Below are 11,700 nucleotides of genomic sequence, written 5' to 3'. Positions count from 1 at the left end.
CAACATCTTGCCTGAGAGTGGGAAGTGATCTCAGTCTGTTAGACAAGAGGGGGCCCCATTCTTTAAGAGTATTCAGGGATGCAATGTCTCCACAGGCTGACAGGTGGCAGTATTGATGAGTTATTAACAATTTCTGCGTCCTGCCTTGAAGCCAGACAAGAAATTTGGCCATTGACCAGAAACTGAGCCCAGAAGAAATAGCCTCTCACTTCTAAGACATTAAAAGAAAGAACAGTCCGTTACAAGACTTTGATGAATGACATGTTGTGGTCAGTGACATCTCTGCACCAAAGGCAAGTGTGGCATTGCCATCTATCCAAAAAATAGCAACAAAATTAAATAAGTGGTGAACTTCCATCCATCCATCCATTTTCTAACCCGCTGAATCCGAACACAGGGTCACGGTGGTCTGGCGGAGCCAATCCCAGCCAACACAGGGCGCAAGGCAGGAACCAATCCCGAGCAGGGAGCCAACCCACCGCAAGCGGTGAACTTGCTTCAATTTAATGTTTTGTCATAATGGTTATAGCAAGTCCGACTTTGTCATAATCTGTTTTTCTACATTATGCTCAATGCCGTTTCTTGTCCAGAAAAATACTGGGTTTTGCAGTATGTGACATTTTCTTTGCGTCTGGCACCGCTTCTAGTTTGCTTGGGCAGGCCCTTCTTCCACCCAGCAGTGTCCTCACCGCACCATTGCTCAGGTGAGCACCTAAACATTTCACTTCCACCTCGGTGCTTGAAGGCTAGGGCCCTTTTTAAGTGGCCAACTTGCTGATATTTTGTGACACACATATAGGATGCACACCTGACTGTGTTAGAGCAGTCATCATCATTATCATGAATCACATCGATATGCCTGTATGCAATGCCCACTCAACAAACATTGGAAATTTATGAATATGGTAAAATGATAAGGCAACATACCAAAAATGACTTGAGGCAGCACCCGGAGATCCCATATATTATGAGAAAGATGCACACTACTTTTACAAAGCAGAAAACCGAGAAACATCTTTCCAGACGTAAGTCTATAACAAGACTGTCAGCTAGATGCAATCGTGGCCATCATATGGGTTCTTTCCCGGAAGGGGAGGGGTTTCCAACAGAAGTAGGTGGGTCTTCATCTACCACTGAGCCTTGGAGCCTCTGGTCTGTGGATAGAAAAGGAGAAGATGTGAATATCAGCACCCTCTCATGAGCCAGAGTGGTATTACAATCTGTTCCCAAGTCCTGAGAATGTCCCTACTAGCGTGTGTGACAATTTTCATTTGGGTGGAGTATTTGATGTTGATGTTAAGATTTCTTTTAAAACTGTCCTTTAGTGCTTGTACCGTATGACAATTTATTGATAGATCTTGCTTTTCTGGGATTCTTTATGGTATTACTCGACTGACATAATATACACTAGCGATTAAAATCAGACAGCAATTTATGAAAAAATGTTTCTTTCAAATATTGGTGACTGTTGCTGCTCAAAATATAGACTCTTAGTATCAGTAGGTATGATTACTGTTCTACTACAATGTGTTTTTAAAATAACCAAGGCAACAAAAAAACATTTAATTGTAGAAAATTAAAGTGGTCAAAATTAGAGAACTGTTACAACTGTATTGCGAAACAAGCCTGACATTTTGTCAATGCTTTTTGATGAGTACAGCTTCTAAAATTTAGTAGGACATATAGAGGCCCCTGCTTTTAAAGACATTGGCACATCTGTGCCCACAGGACATGACCAATTACTTGCACTTCTCTGGCTTGATTTTGTTGCACTCATCTTCCAGCTTCATCTGTAGATAGATAGATAGATAGATAGATAGATAGATAGATAGATAGATAGATAGATAGATAGATAGATAGATAGATAGATAGATAGATAGATAGATAGATAGATAGATAGATAGATAGATAGATAGATAGATAGATAGATAGATAGATAGATACTTTATTAATCCCAGGGGGAAATTCACATACTCCAGCAGCAAAAAATATTAAATTAAAGAGTAATAAAAAATGCAGGTAAAAAACAGACAATACGTTTACCCCCTCTGGTGGAATTGAAGAGTCGCATAGTTTGGGGGAGGAATGATCTTCTCAGTCTGTCAGTGGAGCAGGACAGTGACAGCAGTCTGTCGCTGAAACTGCTCCTCTGTCTGGAGATGACACTGTTTAATGGATGTAGTGGATTCTCCATAATTGATAGGAGCCTGCTGAGTGCCCGTTGCTCTGCTACGGATGTCAAACTGTCCAGTTCTATGCCAACAATAGAGCCTGCCTTCCTCACCAGTTTGTCCAGGCGTGAGGCATCCTTCTTCTTAATGCTGCCTCCCCAGCACACCACTGCATAGAAGAGGGCACTCGCCACAACCATCTGATAGAACATCTGCAGCATCTTACTGCAGATGTTGAAGGATGCCAGTCTTCTAAGGAAGTACAGGCAGCTCTGTCCTTTCTTGCACAGAGAATCAGTATTGGCAGTCCAGTCCAATTTATCGTCCAGCTGCACTCCCAGGTATTTATAGGTCTGCACCCTCTGCACACAGTCACCTCTGATGATCACGGGGTCCATGAGGGGCCTGGGTCTCCTAAAATCAACCACCAGTTCCTTGGTTTTGCTGGTGTTCAGTTGTAGGTGGTTTAAGTCGCACCATTTAACAAAGTCCTTGATGGTGTGTACGTACGTGTGTGTGTGTACGTACGTACGTACGTGTGTGTGTGTGTGTATGAACGTGTGTGTGTGTGTACGTACGTATGTGTGTGTGTGTACGTATGTGTGTGTGTGTACGTACGTACGTACGTACGTGCGTGTGTGTACGTACGTACGTGTGTGTGTACGTACGTACGTACGTACGTGAGTGTGTACGTGTGTGTACGTACGTGTGTGTCTACGTACGTACGTATGTGTGTGTGTACGTACGAACGTGTGTGTATGTGTACGTGTGTATATGTGTATGTACGTACGTGTTTGTGTACGTGTGTATGTATACGTAGGTGTGTGTGTACGTGTGTGTGTACGTACGTGTGTGTGTGTGTACGTACATACGTGTGTGTGTACGTACGTACGTAGGTACATGTGTGTGTACGTGTGTGTACATACGTGTGTGTGTGTACGTACGTGCGTACGTGTGTGTGTGTGTACGTACGTACGTACGTGTGTATGTGTACATACGTATGTGTGTGTGTACGTGTGTATATGTGTGTGTACGTACGTGTGTGTACGTATGTACGTACGTACGTGTGTGTGTACGTGTGTGTACGTACGTGTGTGTGTACGTACGTACGTACGTGTGTGTGTGTACGTACGTGTGTGTGTGTACGTACGTACGTACGTGTGTGTGTACATGTGTATATGTGTGTGTACGTACGTGTGTGTGTTTACGTACGTGTGTGTGTGTACGTACGTGTGTGTACGTACGTACGTACGTACGTGTGTGTGTGTACGTGTGTGTACGTACGTCTGTGTTTACGTACGTACGTACGTGTGTGTGTACGTACGTGTGTGTGTGTGTTCGTGTGTGTGTGTACGTGTGTGTACGTATGTGTGTGTACGTGTGTACGTACGTACGTGTGTGTGTACGTACGTACGTACGTGTGTGTGTGCGTACGTGCGTACGTGTGTGTGTACGTACGTACATACGTACATGTGTGTGTACGTGTGTATATGTGAGTGTACGTTCGTGTGTTTGTGTACGTACGTGTGTGTGTGTGTAGGTACGTGTGTGTACGTACGTACGTACGTCTGTGTTTGTGTACGTACGTGGGTGTGTACGTACGTACGTGTGTGTGTACGTACGTACATACGTACGTGTGTGTGTACGTACGTACATACGTACGTGTGTGTGTACGTGTGTGTACGTACGTGTGTGTGTACGTACGTACGTACGTGTGTGTGTACGTGTGTGTACGTACGTACGTGTGTGTGTACGTACGTATGTGTGTGTGTATGTGTACGTGTGTTTGTGTACGTGGGTATATGTGTGTGTACGTACGTGTTTGTGTACGTGTGTATGTGTACGTACGTGTGTGTGTACGTGTGTGTGTGTGTACGTACGTGTGTGTGTGTACGTACGTGTATGTGTGTACGTACGTACGTACGTGTGTGTGTGTACGTACGTGTGTGTGTGTACGTACGTGTATGTGTGTACGTACGTACGTGTGTGTGTGTGTACGTACGTACGTGTGTGTGTGTGTACGTATGTGTGTGTGTACGTACGTACGGACGTGTGTGTGTGTGTACGTACGTGTGTGTGTACGTACGTACATACGTACATGTGTGTGTACGTGTGTGTACGTACATGTGTGTGTACGTACGTACGTACGTGTGTGTGTACGTGTGTGTACGTACGTGTGTGTGTACGTACGTACGTGTGTGTGTATGTGTACGTGTGTTTGTGTACGTGTGTATGTGTACGTACGTGTGTGTGTACGTGTGTGTGTACATACGTGTGTGTGTGTACGTACGTGTATGTGTGTACGTACATACGTACGTGTGTGTGTGTACGTACGTGTGTGTGTGTGTACGTACGTACGTGTGTGTGTGTACGTATGTGTGTGTGTGTACGTACGTGTGTGTGTACGTACGTACGTGCGTGTGTGTGTACGTACGTACGTGTGTGTGTGTACGTACGTGTGTGTGTGTACGTACGTACGTGTGTGTGTGTGTACGTACCTACGTGTGTGTGTACGTGTGTGTACGTACGTGTGTCTGTACGTACGTACGTACGAGTGTGTGTACGTACGTACGTACGTGTGTGTGTACGTGTATGTACGTTCGTGTGTGTGTATGTACGTACGTACGTGTGTGTGTGTACGTACGTGTGTGTGTGTGTACGTACGTACGTACGTGTGTGTGTACATGTGTATATGTGTGTGTACGTACGTGTGTGTGTTTACGTACGTGTGTGTGTGTACGTACGTGTGTGTACGTACGTACGTACGTGTGTGTGTACGTGTGTGTACGTACGTCTGTGTTTACGTACGTACGTACGTGTGTGTGTGTGTTCGTGTGTGTGTGTGTACGTGTGTATATGTGTGTGTACGTACGTGTGTGTGTACGTGTGTACATACGTACGTGTGTGTGTACGTACGTACGTATGTGTGTGTGTGCGTACGTATGTACGTGTGTGAGTACGTGTGTATATGTGTGTGTACGTTCGTGTGTTTGTGTACGTACGTGTGTGTGTGTGTAGGTACGTGTGTGTACGTACGTACGTACGTCTGTGTTTGTGTACGTACGTGTGTGTGTACGTACGTACAGACGTGTGTGTGTGTGTGTACGTACGTACGTGTGTGTGTACGTACGTACATACGTACGTGTGTGTGTACGTACGTACGTACGTGTGTGTGTACGTGTGTGTATGTACGTGTGTGTGTACGTATGTACGTACGTGTGTGTGTATGTGTACGTGTGTTTGTGTACGTGGGTATATGTGTGTGTACGTACGTGTTTGTGTACGTGTGTATGTGTACGTACGTGTGTGTGTACGTGTGTGTGTGTACGTACGTGTGTGTGTGTACGTACGTGTATGTGTGTATGTACGTATGTACGTGTGTGTGTGTACGTATGTGTGTGTGTACGTACGTACGTGTGTGTGTGTACGTACGTACGTGTGTGTGTGTACATACGTATGTGTGTGTACGTACGTGCGTACGTACGTGTGTGTGTACGTACGTGTGTGTGTACGTACGTACGTACGTGTGTGTGTACGTATGTACGTACGTGTGTGTACGTGTGTATATGTGTGTGTACGTACGTGTGTGTGTGTACATACGTACGTACGTACATGTGTGTGTGTACGTACGTGTGTGTGTGTGTACGTACGTACGTGTGTGTGTGTGTACGTACGTGTGTGTGTACGTACGTACGTATGTGTGTGTTTGAGTACATACGTACGTATTTGTGTTCGTACGTACGTACGTACGTGTGTGTGTACGTCTGTGTACGTACGTGTGTTTGTACGTACGTACGTACCTGTGTGTGTGTATGTACGTACGTGTGTGTGTACGTACGTGTGTGTGTGTACGTACGTACGAACGTGTGTGTCTACGTACGTACGTACGTGTGTGTGTATGTGTGTATATGTGTGTGTACGTACGTGTGTGTGTGTACGTACGTACATATGTACGTGTGTGTGTACGTGTTTGTACGTACGTGTGTGTATAAGTACGTACGTACGTGTGTGTGTACGTGTGTGTACGTACGTACGTGTGTGTACGAAAGTGTGTGTGTGTACGTACGTACGTACGTGCGTGTGTGTACGTACGTGTGTGTGTGTGTACGTACGTGTGTGTGTGTACGTACGTACGTGTGTGTGTGTGTTTACTTACGTACGTGTGTGTGTACGTGTGTGTACGTACGTGTGTGTGTACGTACGTACGTGTGTGTGTGTGTACGTACGTGTGTGTATGTGTACGTGTGTGTGTGTACGTGTGTATATATGTGTGTACGTACGTGTGTGTGTACGTGTGTATATGTGTGTGTACTTACGTGTGTGTGTGTACGTACGTGTGTGTACGTACGTACGTACGTCTGTGTTTGTGTACGTACGTGTGTGTGTACGTACGTACAGACGTGTGTGTGTGTGTGTACGTACGTACGTGTGTGTGTACGTACGTACATACGTACGTGTGTGTGTACGTACGTACGTGTGTGTGTACGTGTGTGTATGTACGTGTGTGTGTACGTATGTACGTACGTGTGTGTGTATGTGTACGTGTGTTTGTGTACGTGGGTATATGTGTGTGTACGTACGTGTTTGTGTACGTGTGTATGTGTACGTACGTGTGTGTGTACGTGTGTGTGTGTACGTACGTGTGTGTGTGTACGTACGTGTATGTGTGTATGTACGTATGTACGTGTGTGTGTGTACGTATGTGTGTGTGTACGTACGTACGTGCATGTGTGTGTACGTACGTACGTGTGTGTGTGTACATACGTATGTGTGTGTACGTACGTGCGTACGTACGTGTGTGTGTACGTACGTGTGTGTGTACGTACGTACGTACGTGTGTGTGTACGTATGTACGTACGTGTGTGTACGTGTGTATATGTGTGTGTACGTACGTGTGTGTGTGTACATACGTACGTACGTACATGTGTGTGTGTACGTACGTGTGTGTGTGTGTACGTACGTACGTGTGTGTGTGTGTACGTACGTGTGTGTGTACGTACGTACGTATGTGTGTGTGTGTGTACATACGTACGTATTTGTGTTCGTACGTACGTACGTACGTGTGTGTGTACGTGTGTGTACGTACGTGTGTTTGTACGTACGTACGTACGTGTGTGTGTGTATGTACGTACGTGTGTGTGTACGTACGTGTGTGTGTGTACGTACGTACGAACGTGTGTGTCTACGTACGTACGTACGTGTGTGTGTATGTGTGTATATGTGTGTGTACGTACGTGTGTGTGTGTACGTACGTACATATGTACGTGTGTGTGTACGTGTTTGTACGTACGTGTGTGTATAAGTACGTACGTACGTGTGTGTGTACGTGTGTGTACGTACGTGTGTGTGTACGTACGTACGTGTGTGTGTACGCACGTACGTACGTGTGTGTGTATGTGTACGTGTGTTTGTGTAAGTGTGTATATGTGTGTGTACGTACGTGTTTGTGTACGTGTGTATGTGTACGTACGTGTTTGTGTACGTGTGTATGTGTACGTACGTGTGTGTGTACGTGTGTGTGTGTACGTACGTGTGTGTGTGTACGTAAGTACGTACGTGTGTGTACGTACGTGTGTGTGTGTGTACGTACGTACGTGTGTGTACGAAAGTGTGTGTGTGTACGTACGTACGTACGTGCGTGTGTGTACGTACGTGTGTGTGTGTGTACGTACGTGTGTGTGTGTACGTACGTACGTGTGTGTGTGTGTTTACTTACGTACGTGTGTGTGTACGTGTGTGTATGTACGTGTGTGTGTACGTACGTACGTATGTGTGTGTGTACCTACATACGTACGTGTGTGTATGTGTACGTGTGTGTGTGTACGTGTGTATATGTGTATGTACGTACGTGTTTGTGTACGTGTGTATGTATACGTACGTGTGTGTGTACGTGTGTATATGTGTGTGTACTTACGTGTGTGTGTGTACGTACGTGTGTGTACGTACGTACGTACGTAGGTGTGTGTGTGTACGTGAGTGTATGTACGTGTGTGTGTACGTACGTACGTACGTGTGTGTGTGTACGTACGTGTGTGTGTATGTGCGTACGTACGTGTGTGTGTACGTGTGTATATGTTTGTGTACGTACGTGTGTGTGTTTACGTATGTGTATGTACGTACGTACGTAGGTGCATGTGTGTGTACGTGTGTGTACGTACGTGTGTGTGTGTACGTACGTGCGTACGTCTGTGTGTGTGTACGTACGTACGTATGTACGTGTGTGTGTGTACGTACGTATGTGTGTGTGTACGTGTGTATATGTGTGTGTACGTACGTGTGTGTGTGTACGTACGTGTGTGTACGTACGTACGTACGTATGTGTGTTTGTACGTGAGTGTACGTACGTGTGTGTGTACGTACGTACTTACGTGTGTGTGTGTACGTACGTGTGTGTGTGTGTGCGTACGTACGTGTGTGTGTACGTGTGTATATGTTTGTGTACGTACGTGTGTGTGTTTAAGTACGTGTGTGTGTGTACGTACGTGTGTGTGTACGTACGTCCGTAAGTGTGTGTGTGCGTACGTACGTACGTGTGTGTGTACGTACGTACGTACGTGTGTGTGTACGTGTGTATATGTGTGTGTACGTACGTGTGTTTGTGTATGTATGTGTGTGTGTGTGTAGGTACGTGTGTGTACGTACGTACGTACGTGTGTGTGTACGTGTGTATATGTGAGTGTACGTTCGTGTGTTTGTGTACGTACGTGTGTGTGTGTGTAGGTACGTGTGTGTACGTACGTACGTACGTCTGTGTTTGTGAACGTACGTGTGTGTGTACGTGTGTGTACGTACGTGTGTGTGTACGTACGTACGTACATGTGTGTGTACGTGTGTGTACGTACGTACGTGTGTGTGTACGTACGTATGTGTGTGTGTATGTGTACGTGTGTTTGTGTACGTGGGTATATGTGTGTGTACGTATGTGTTTGTGTACGTGTGTATGTGTACGTACGTGTGTGTGTACGTGTGTGTGTGTTCGTACGAGTGTGTGTGTACGTACGTGTATGTGTGTACGTACGTACGTACGTGTGTGTGTGTACGTACGTGTGTGTGTGTACGTACGTGTATGTGTGTACGTACGTGTGTGTGTGTGTATGTACGTACGTCTGTGTGTGTACGTACGTGTGTGTGTACGTACGTACGGACGTGTGTGTGTGTGTACGTACGTACGTGTGTGTGTACGTACGTACATACGTACACGTGTGTGTACGTGTGTGTACGTACATGTGTGTGTACGTACGTACGTACGTGTGTGTGTACGTGTGTGTACGTACGTGTGTGTGTACGTACGTACGTGTGTGTGTATGTGTACGTGTGTTTGTGTACGTGTGTATGTGTACGTACGTGTGTGTGTACGTGTGTGTGTGTACGTACGTGTGTGTGTGTGTACGTACGTGTATGTGTGTACGTACATACGTACGTGTGTGTGTGTACGTACGTGTGTGTGTGTGTGTACGTACGTACGTGTGTGTGTGTACGTATGTGTGTGTGTGTACGTACGTGTGTGTGTACGTACGTACGTGCGTGTGTGTGTACGTACGTACGTGTGTGTGTGTACGTACGTGTGTGTGTGTACGTACGTACGTGTGTGTGTAAGTACCTACGTGTGTGTGTACGTGTGTGTACGTACGTGTGTGTGTACGTACGTACGTACGAGTGTGTGTACGTACGTACGTACGTGTGTGTGTACGTGTATGTACGTTCGTGTGTGTGTATGTACGTACGTACGTGTGTGTGTGTACGTACGTGTGTGTGTGTGTACGTACGTACGTACGTGTGTGTGTACATGTGTATATGTGTGTGTACGTACGTGTGTGTGTTTACGTACGTGTGTGTGTGTACGTACGTGTGTGTACGTACGTACGTACGTGTGTGTACGTACGTGTGTGTTTACGTACGTACGTACGTGTGTGTGTACGTACGTGTGTGTGTGTGTGTTCGTGTGTGTGTGTTTACGTGTGTATATGTGTGTGTACGTGTGTATGTACGTACGTTTGTGTGTACGTACGCACGTACGTGTGTGTGTGCGTACGTACGTACGTGTGTGTGTACGTACGTACGGACGTGTGTGTGTGTGTTTACGTACGTACGTGTGTGTGTACGTACGTACATATGTACGTGTGTGTGTACGTACGTGTGTGTGTACGTACGTACGTGTGTGTGTACGTACGTACGTACGTGTGTGTGTACGTGTGTGTATGTACGTGTGTGTGTACGTTTGTACGTACGTGTGTGTGTGTATGTGTACGTGTGTTTGTGTACGTGGGTATATGTGTGTGTACGTACGTGTTTGTGTACGTGTGTATGTGTACGTACGTGTGTGTGTACGTGTGTGTGTGTACGTACGTGTGTATGTGTACGTACGTGTATGTGTGTACGTTCGTATGTACGTGTGTGTGTACGTACGTACGTACGTGTGTGTGTACGTATGTACGTACGTGTGTGTACGTGTGTATATGTGTGTGTACGTACGTGTGTGTGTGTACATACGTACGTACGTACATGTGTGTGTGTACGTACGTGTGTGTGTGTGTACGTACGTGTGTGTACGTACGTACGTACGTACGTACGTGTGTGTGTGTGTACGTACGTGTGTGTGTACGTACGTACGTATGTGTGTGTTTGAGTACATACGTACGTGTTTGTGTTCGTACGTACGTACGTACGTGTGTGTGTACGTGTGAGTATGTACGTGTGTTTGTATGTACGTACGTATGTGTGTGTGTACGTACGTACGTACGTACGTACGTGTGTGTGTGTACGTACGTACGAACGTGTGTGTCTACGTACGTACGTACGTGTGTGTGTATGTGAGTATATGTGTGTGTACGTACGTGTGTGTGTGTACGTACGTACAAATGTACGTGTGTGTGTACGTGTTTGTATGTACGTGTGTGTATAAGTATGTACGTACGTGTGTGTGTACGTGTGTGTACGTACGTGTGTGTGTACGTACGTGTGTGTGTGTGTGTATGTACGTACGTGTGTGTGTGTACGTATGTGTGTGTGTGTACGTACGTGTGTGTGTACGTACGTACGTGCGTGTGTGTGTACGTACGTACGTGTGTGTGTGTACGTACGTGTGTGTGTGTGTACGTACGTACGTGTGTGTGTAAGTACCTACGTGTGTGTGTACGTGTGTGTACGTACGTGTGTGTGTACGTACGTACGTACGAGTGTGTGTACGTACGTACGTACGTGTGTGTGTACGTGTATGTACGTGCGTGTGTGTGTATGTACGTACGTACGTGTGTGTGTGTACGTACGTGTGTGTGTGTGTACGTACGTACGTACGTGTGTGTGTACATGTGTATATGTGTGTGTACGTACGTGTGTGTGTTTACGTACGTGTGTGTGTGTACGTACGTGTGTGTACGTACGTACGTACGTGTGTGTACGTACGTCTGTGTTTACGTACGTACGTACGTGTCTGTGTACGTACGTGTGTGTGTGTGTTCGTGTGTGTGTGTTTACGTGTGTATATGTGTGTGTACGTGTGTATGTACGTACGTTTGTGTGTACGTACGCA

The sequence above is a fragment of the Erpetoichthys calabaricus genome, chromosome 15, assembly GCF_900747795.2.
Source record: "Erpetoichthys calabaricus chromosome 15, fErpCal1.3, whole genome shotgun sequence".
NCBI classification, from domain to species: Eukaryota; Metazoa; Chordata; class Cladistia; order Polypteriformes; family Polypteridae; genus Erpetoichthys; species Erpetoichthys calabaricus.
The sequence above is the reverse complement of the archived record's forward strand: the minus strand, read 5'-3'. Positions refer to the sequence as shown.